Here is an 8,611-nt window from a genome sequence, read left to right as displayed (position 1 = left end):
GCGTCCTTAAATTCAGAGTTATTCATTGAATCTCTCCACTAACATGGACGTACCAAATATACTAACAAGTCGGGCATGCACTTTCACTTTAAAAGCTTTCCTATACATTTCTATATCTCAATGATAATTAATCAAATGGTGTGCACTAACGTAGTCGAACAAATTTCTAGATCACACGCATGACCATGCCTGTCATGAATTGGCATTCTTTTCTTCTAAATATCTCTTTTGCGTTCTTCCGAGAACCGTTATTTACCTACGTATTTCGTAACTCGTAACAGCAAGCATTTATTCACTGTCCGTTTTTCAATGAGAATCATACGTTTAACTTATAATTATAGCATAATTCTAATGTGATGTGATTCTACAATATAAAATTCATAACTTTTAATGGTTGACTCTTTCAAATTTTTCTAGTTCTCTCTATTTCAATAATAGACTAATATATAGTAGAGCAATATTCAAAGTAGCTTGCAAAATGTTACCGTGTTTACTGAAGTTCTAAGGGCGTCACCAACCTTACTAGTTCTTGAAATTACTCGTGAACGATGAAAGGAATCATAGTACATATTATGTATTTATGCATTTATGTATGTCACGTATAGATATGCTTTCAGTCAAGTAATTTTCTTTTAATTTCGATCTTGTCAGCGATGATCTTCACATTGTTTTCTAACTTCATCAGATAATTTTTTAGATGCATTTGCGTGCCACTTTATTTTGTTTAAAATTAATGATCTTAAACGTGCAAACCAAGTTAACATGGTATTATGATACACTGAATCATGTATTAAATCACTATTTATTATCTAAAAATTATTATTAAAATCGTATTATTTAGAGATAAATGAAAGCATATGGTCTAATATATTTTACTCTCGACTAATATTCGATATTTTAATGAAAACTTTCTTCCGAAAGTTTTAGCAGGCTTGCTTTCACTAGAATTGTAAGTAGCCTAGATAGAAAGAAAGTTTGTAAATTTTGTTCGGTATTCGTAATGAAAGTCATATAAATTCTTCGGTCCCTCTATGAGTAAGGAGGCCATCGTAATAAGGACATACTCATTATCAGTTGCTTCCCAAACACGAGTTTATGTATGCTCGTGCATAATATATACTATAGGTACGTTCGATATTGCTACGAAGATAATCATTTCATTCGCAGTCGTGTTTGAATACGAATGATACAATAGTAGGCACAGGAGGAGACAAGTAAGCAAGGAAAAGGAATGCTTGCTTACTCCGGTATATTATCGCAACGCAGTAAACTGATATCAGGTAACGTGTTTTGCTTCTTACAAGTAAAATGAATATTTTATATCAACACTGTTCTATAACGTAAAAAGGATATTTTCGTACTAGCAGAAAAATTGACTTTGCATTTTCTTCAGATGGTTTTGAAAATATAGTTTTTCTATTTCATCGAAATTGAACATAGCCGCGTGAAAATTTGCTAAAATACTAAAATCGTGAAATACTACGTTATAATTGTTCAACGATTCCGGATATTTATATGTCGGAGCGAGGTTGGCATTTTGGGGCGTTCGATGAACCTTTACTTACTTTACCGCCGCGAATGTAGCCAATATTTATCAGTACGAATGTGGACACTACAAGAGGCTATGAGTAATGGTAATAGGATGGTCGAGATGATGGTGACAACGAATTCAGGTTCGATAACGAATCCACGATCCACGGGAGGACAAGTATCAACGTACTACTCGATTCGGGTCACTCGATCGGCAATTCGTCCAACGACTCTAACACTCTAACTCTAACTCTCTTAATCCAATAGAGGCTGCCCTTATATACTCCTGTCCCCGCTTCTCGGGTTAATCTTTGTTTTTAAGGAGAGCCATATAATCATTTCATACCTCTGTCAGGTACATGTCCCTCCCGTGACCGTGGCTACGTCCGGTGACCTGCCATGTCACTTCGAGCCCAAACCCATCATCATAAAGTCAGATTGGCACATTAAGACTATTTCTTATTTTTATTACTTAAGGGCGGCTATAGTAAAAGTCTGGACTAGTGTATTGGGGTTTTTCCCAACATTCCGGACGGGAAATCCCGCTGTCTTTCCATATCCGACATATACATTTACACATGTGGAATCTTAAGTGGAATAGTATACAGAGTATACATTTATAACACTTGAATCTTGGATAATAATCAATAGCCAATGTAATCATGTTAGATTAACTGTTCTTGCTTTCTCTCTCGGTTATTTTGATTTGATTGACTGTTTACGTTTATGCATTTATTGAAAATGTAAACATGCAAATATGAACAGAATATTTCTATTTCTTTAATTGTGTTTACAAAAACGAACATACGAATATGAATTTGCATAAACTTTCGCAGTCTACATATAACATACTATATTATGAGTACACATGTACTATGTGTATGTATGTATATATATATGTCGGAGATGAAAGGAAAACTGGAGCCTTCCCTTTGCAATTTTGAGGAAGCCTTCTAATGCTTTAGCCTAGATTTTATCATAACTGTAATTAAGTAATTGTCATTTGTAATTGTTTGATATTTGTGAAAGCGAAAGTGGGTTCGAGGTGACAACTGGTCGCCGAACGTAGCCACGGTCACGGGATAAACGTTTTGCCTGACGAAGGTGTGGATCGGTTTTATTGTTCTCCCTAGAAATCACATAGAATTGTACTTTAGAGATGTCGATATAATGGGACACACGTTGTATTAGGAATCAATCTCCAGACAGAAACTGCCTAGTAACGGTGTTTGGATCTTTCTCGATGTTTCCAAAGAGTATACAACAAACTTTTGACAGAAATTGCCTAGCAACAACAATTGGAACCTTCTCGATGTCTCCAGCGAGCATATAACAAGCAAATGCAGTCGTATAGCGAAAAAGATTTTCATCGGATATTCATTCGTGTGATCGCCTTGGAAAGTGATACATCGAGCAATTTACCGAGTGTCTTTGCAATCGTATTTTTGTGTTTAAAAATTATTCTACGCATAGTAAAGAGTTATCCCGTTGACCGTGGATTCGTTTGAACCCCGGAACATTGTTAATAGCGTTAATTAAATTCATTATTCGTAAAACCTATCAATCGTTAATCTCATTATTCGTTAAATTCATTATTCGTAAGACATATTATTCGTTCCACTTATTGTTCGTTAAACTTATTATTCTTTAATCTAATTATTAGTTAAACTTATCGTTTGTTAATCTTATCATTTATTAAACTCATTATTCATAATATTTTGTAAAATCTTGTTTATTCGCGTAAATATATTCTCTGTTTCGTAAAACAATGGCTAATTCAAACGAAGAATCATTACGGGCCTTAAATACTAATGATAACCCGACATATATATATGTATAAGTATAATTACAATCATACAAGTACATATAGGTATATATAGATATTACTATTTGTACCTTCTTACTTAACAAGCACATATTACTTTAAAAATCGTTAACAACATAAGGAAATATTCATAAATTAAAATGCGTTTTAGTCTCGATACTGTCACTAATGACGCACTATTTAAATATACATTCTAAAATCCTGGAATCTAGACGATCTCAAGACCGATCAACTATTAAAATTTTTATTTCTTGCTCACCGTTTTTTATCTCCGCACACGTAAAAGAAGTGTCGTGCCTATTTTGAGCGTCACTCGCCCGGATTATTTATGAATCGCTGATTACGCATAAGGAAACGGCTTGTACATATATCATTCATTAACGATGTATGCATAAGAAAGCGATTGTACGTCTTTCATTTATGATTTCTCGTTGTACAAGCGCACTACGAACGATGAAGATTTTAATACCAATAAGCAGCAGTTAGCGCACAACAAAGAAATCCAACAAGATGTTATTAATTTGTTGCGCGCTAACATTTAATGATATTGACCAACTAAGCGAAATTTACACGACCATATAAATATATACATAATCTTCGTGTAATAATATTAACAAGCTAAATAAAATCTACGTTGTAATGTAAATATACATATACAGGAAACGTTGAATAATCGCACAAATCGGAACCCAATTATTGTAATTATGCTGAGATAAAAACGATTCTTCTATTCCTCGAAACTGAGATTTTAGACGTGCTGGGCGCAGAAAGAGGGAATGCGAATGAAAGAGAAAGAAGCAAACGTTAATGCTCGTGACAAGCTGAAACCTTTAACTCAAAAATCAAAATCAAATTCTCTGATTGAAAATAATGCCATGACTTTAATACATGATAATTAAATATATATCGATAAGTAAATATAATTCAAATTATATCGTGATTTGTCTCGTTTTAACCAAGAAGATCTCACAGATACGTTAGTAAAGGTTCAATTAAAAAGAGTCAAAAGCAGAAATGTTTTATATTTTAATTAATACCTAGATACATTGTTCCAGCGATATCTGATATTAGATCAGATGTTACACTGCTTGATCGCGGTGAACCGTCGAGCTTATTGGTGCATCGACGGTATAGTGGGGATAACGATTTTACAATTATGCACAGGATCTTTTTCTGCAATTATCGAATGTTTCCTGTAATGTGAAATCATTCGCCATTTACAAATGAAGACCGCACGGACAAGATAGATACATACATATGGTAAGTTTCACAAACAAATTGCTTCTTAAAATACAGTTGTTCACGAAATTATTTCAAAAGTTGAGATAAAAAATTTTTATGTATACTTATTGGATGTGTTACATAAGACAATTTGGAATTTCATTAGCTGTATGATTATATTGGTAAAATTGAAAAGTAATCTGAAAAAATGTATATAGGGGTTACGAGATATTTCTTACTAATGATATGTTTCGTAAAAAATTAATGTACAATATGAACGTATGTCTTAAAGATATGTATAATAAGTGGTTAGTGCAGGTGTATTAAATCTACACTTATAATGGACAATTGACTGTTCAAATATATTTGTGATCTCTTCGCGTTATACGTATATCTCCTTCAAGATATCTCTTTCACTTGGGGTGATGTGAAAAACATTTGATTTATTGGTTTTATTCAATGATATCAAGGGATCGATATGCTACAAGAATATTTTTCTTACGAGAAAATATCTTCTATCGCACCAACGATAAGAACATCTGAAATACTCGATCGTGAAATTCGTAAGGCCTGTGAATATAATAAAATAAATAAACGTGTCTACTATCGGACTTGGAACGACCCCTGACGTTTTAAAGACGTCATTCTCAATTTCATGATAAATCATAATAATTATATGTTGATCCTCTCAATTTTTCCATTCTAATCCTATTGAAAAAAATGTAGCTAAATTAAATGTGATTGAATATTGAAACTCCAAGAAATCTGTTCAAGATTTAAATTTGCATTGTAAAACCATTTATGGTAGAGAGTAGATATCTATGAAACTGAATAACACCAAATGCAATAATAACGCGAATGTCAAAACCTATCAAAATCGAAAGATGCGATATGTCATATTATCAAATTGATAAGATTGTTATTGTAATATTGAATGTACGGGTCCTTTTAATTTGTCTTAATTGTTTTAATTTTTAAAAGTTTTGGCAATTCCCTTACAATTTTTCAGGTTTACTTAGGTTTTTGTAATCATGTTAATACTTATAAACCGCCGGATGACGGATGCAGGGTCATTTTGACCAAACGGTATTCGTTTCTCTGTTTCTCGTTTCAAAGTGCTACAAGTATGCAATAATAAATAAAGCAACATAGGGGCATCGTATGTGCACATTTGTTCAATGAGTTAGCAAGAATTATTGGCTATCTGAAAATACATTATGAAGGAAAACTGAAGCATCGAATTCGTATCTTATCACTCTAACACTAACGCATATGCCGTTCGTGTTTCGGTAATGTGTTTATCTCGCTACCATGCTCGATATGAGAATAGTGCCTCGATATGTAGTAGGCGCATGTTTGCCTCGATGCTAGATGTAGAGTTATTCCCACCATTTCCTGGAGCTGCTTTCTTGCAATACATTCGCTCTGCCCAGTGTCGTTGTTAAACTTGATGTAAAGCTTCAAAAGTATTAAAACATCAAAAATCATAAAAATATCGAAAGTAAAGTACTCGTTGTAATGTGTATGGGATGAAACTAATCTCTAGGTTCTACTTTTTTAGTTGTACTTATAAAGATATAAATTCGCAAAAAGATTTAAGCGTTACGCTTAAATTAAAGAATATTTATTAATTGGAAAGATCCGAAAGATTAAAATTCTTCTCTGCATTTGTTTTCTGCTTCGCTTTTTCTCATTTTTTTTTTTTTTTTTTTTTAAGCGTGGAAAGATTCGTAGAAACTTCGGAGTACAAATCAATAAATACAACAAATACAGAACAATAAATCACAAGCTAAGAAACGAAAGACGCGGATGCCCGAAGTTAGTAAATACATACATATAATATGATACAAAGAGAAGATTTTGCAAGAGAATTTATTGGAGGTACAGTATAGGACAAAATGATAGCTCAGCCAACATTTTTATTTTATTCCCAGTCGATTTTAGCTTCTGTTTACATTTCTTTTCACACGATTTGATAAACCATGGTTCCACGAAAACTACTTTCAGTATGATTACAGATTACAATATAGAGAGTAGGCGAAATATATATTTTCTTGTGTATATTTGCAAAGACACATGATAAATGAAAATATTGAATGGGCTATAATTTTGTCTTATACCGCATATCTTTGTTTCATAGTGATGAATTATCCAAATTTTTAATAAAAATAACAGCGAAAAGGATAGTGTCAGATAACTGAATAATTGTTCTCAATTATTTGCCATTAATATAGAACATATACATGCCATTAATATAGAACACATAATATTCGAAGGAAATGTCACCTCTTAAATCGACTATCTTCTCGCAATCTCGTTTTACTTCCCTCGTGTTTCTTAGATCGAGTATTTACAGTCGTATCCACCGTTATAATAAGTTATTAGCATATTATTATCAATTGAAATCATACTTTGAGTTTTCTTAATTTTGGAAATGATTGATTTGTTTCAGAAATTTTAACAGTTGCACTGCTATTAGGTTTGATTAAAATTTGTCAATTCCTCTTTTCTAAAAGAGAGATTGATATTTGAAAATATTTCAATTACGAATCGAAGTTTGAAATCATACGATAACTGCGCAACATTAGATTACGCTACCTACGAGCTGATTCATATACAACGATATCAAATATCTCAGTACACATCAGTATCTACCCACTAATAAAAAATAGTATGTAAATAAAGTACAATTGACGTACAAAAATTAACTCATAATGAATAACGAGGTTTAAAAAATGCGTAAATCTTGGCAGCTTCTCCAAAGAATTTTGAGTCTGCTTTCGTCGTGTAGCTTGTAAAAATCAAATTACCATATTCCCAAAAGAAATAAAAATGTGGATACAGTGAATATATTGACATGGATAACAGAAAACTAATGTGGTTTCGAGAAATTTGTCATACTTTGTGAATAAATATGACGTATGTTAAAACTTGGCTGGAACATTTCCATTACGAAAGACTTGGCCGAGACGTCGTGTCGTGTCGCGTCGCGTCACGTCATTTCGTATATGCAGGATATTAATATATGCGGTAGCAATCGATCGTATGACTTTCATAGCAGTCACGGTTGACTCAACGCGATACTTTTTCTTTTCTCTTCTTTTTCTTCTTTTTTTTTTTTTTTTTTTGGAAAAGAAAATGATCAGTTTCTGTCGAGCGTTATGGGATTAAGGTTACTCTTGAGAAGAAGCTATACATCGCAACAAGAAAACCTATATCGCAAAAGGTTTCACCGGTTAACGGATTACGTGGCAATGTGTACAATTTAAATTGTATATTATATATACGGAATTAATACGACAAATACGGTAAAAAATTAACGAACATATCAACATCCATTTCTTTTTACGCTATGTTAATTATGCGGTTTCTCAAAATTTGAGGAAGGAAGCATCCTACCGTACACCTCACTCCTAAACATATAATCAATTATGGCAAGTGTGATTTTATTAATTGTATCTTCTTATTTTATAATACGTATCATGTTTGTTCCTGAACAATTTCACTTGTAATAGAGATAAAAAATAACGATTTGAAGTAATAAATTATCTTCACTGTTTTCCTATTTTTATTGTAAAAATAACATAGACAAAGTAACCCTACTTCGCGTTAGTATCAAACAAATTGTTATCAACTAATTTCCCATTTTTATTTCAGCTATTTCAAATAAAATAACGCAGATTTTAGTGTGAATTGAAATTTGAAATATTGTATTTTGCATATATATAATATAATATATAAACAATATACCTAACTACTTCTTCAATTGGCTGATGCATTTCTATTGTCAATCGACTATTATGCTACAATATAAAGTAGCACTTGTTCTCAGAACCTTGGGATGTTTAACGTTAATTACTCTATATAATCCGTTGCTACCATACAATCGGAAATTACTTGAAATATTATTCCAAATATAAAAATATTAAATATTATTTCAAGAAACATCTGTACATAAATAATTTATCAAATAAAATAAAAAGTTAGTACATTTGGTAGATAGACATCAAAAGAAAAATAATGGAAAAAATGTTC

Source organism: Bombus huntii, chromosome 1, assembly GCF_024542735.1.
Source record: "Bombus huntii isolate Logan2020A chromosome 1, iyBomHunt1.1, whole genome shotgun sequence".
In the NCBI taxonomy this organism is placed as follows: domain Eukaryota; kingdom Metazoa; phylum Arthropoda; class Insecta; order Hymenoptera; family Apidae; genus Bombus; species Bombus huntii.
The sequence above is the reverse complement of the archived record's forward strand: the minus strand, read 5'-3'. Positions refer to the sequence as shown.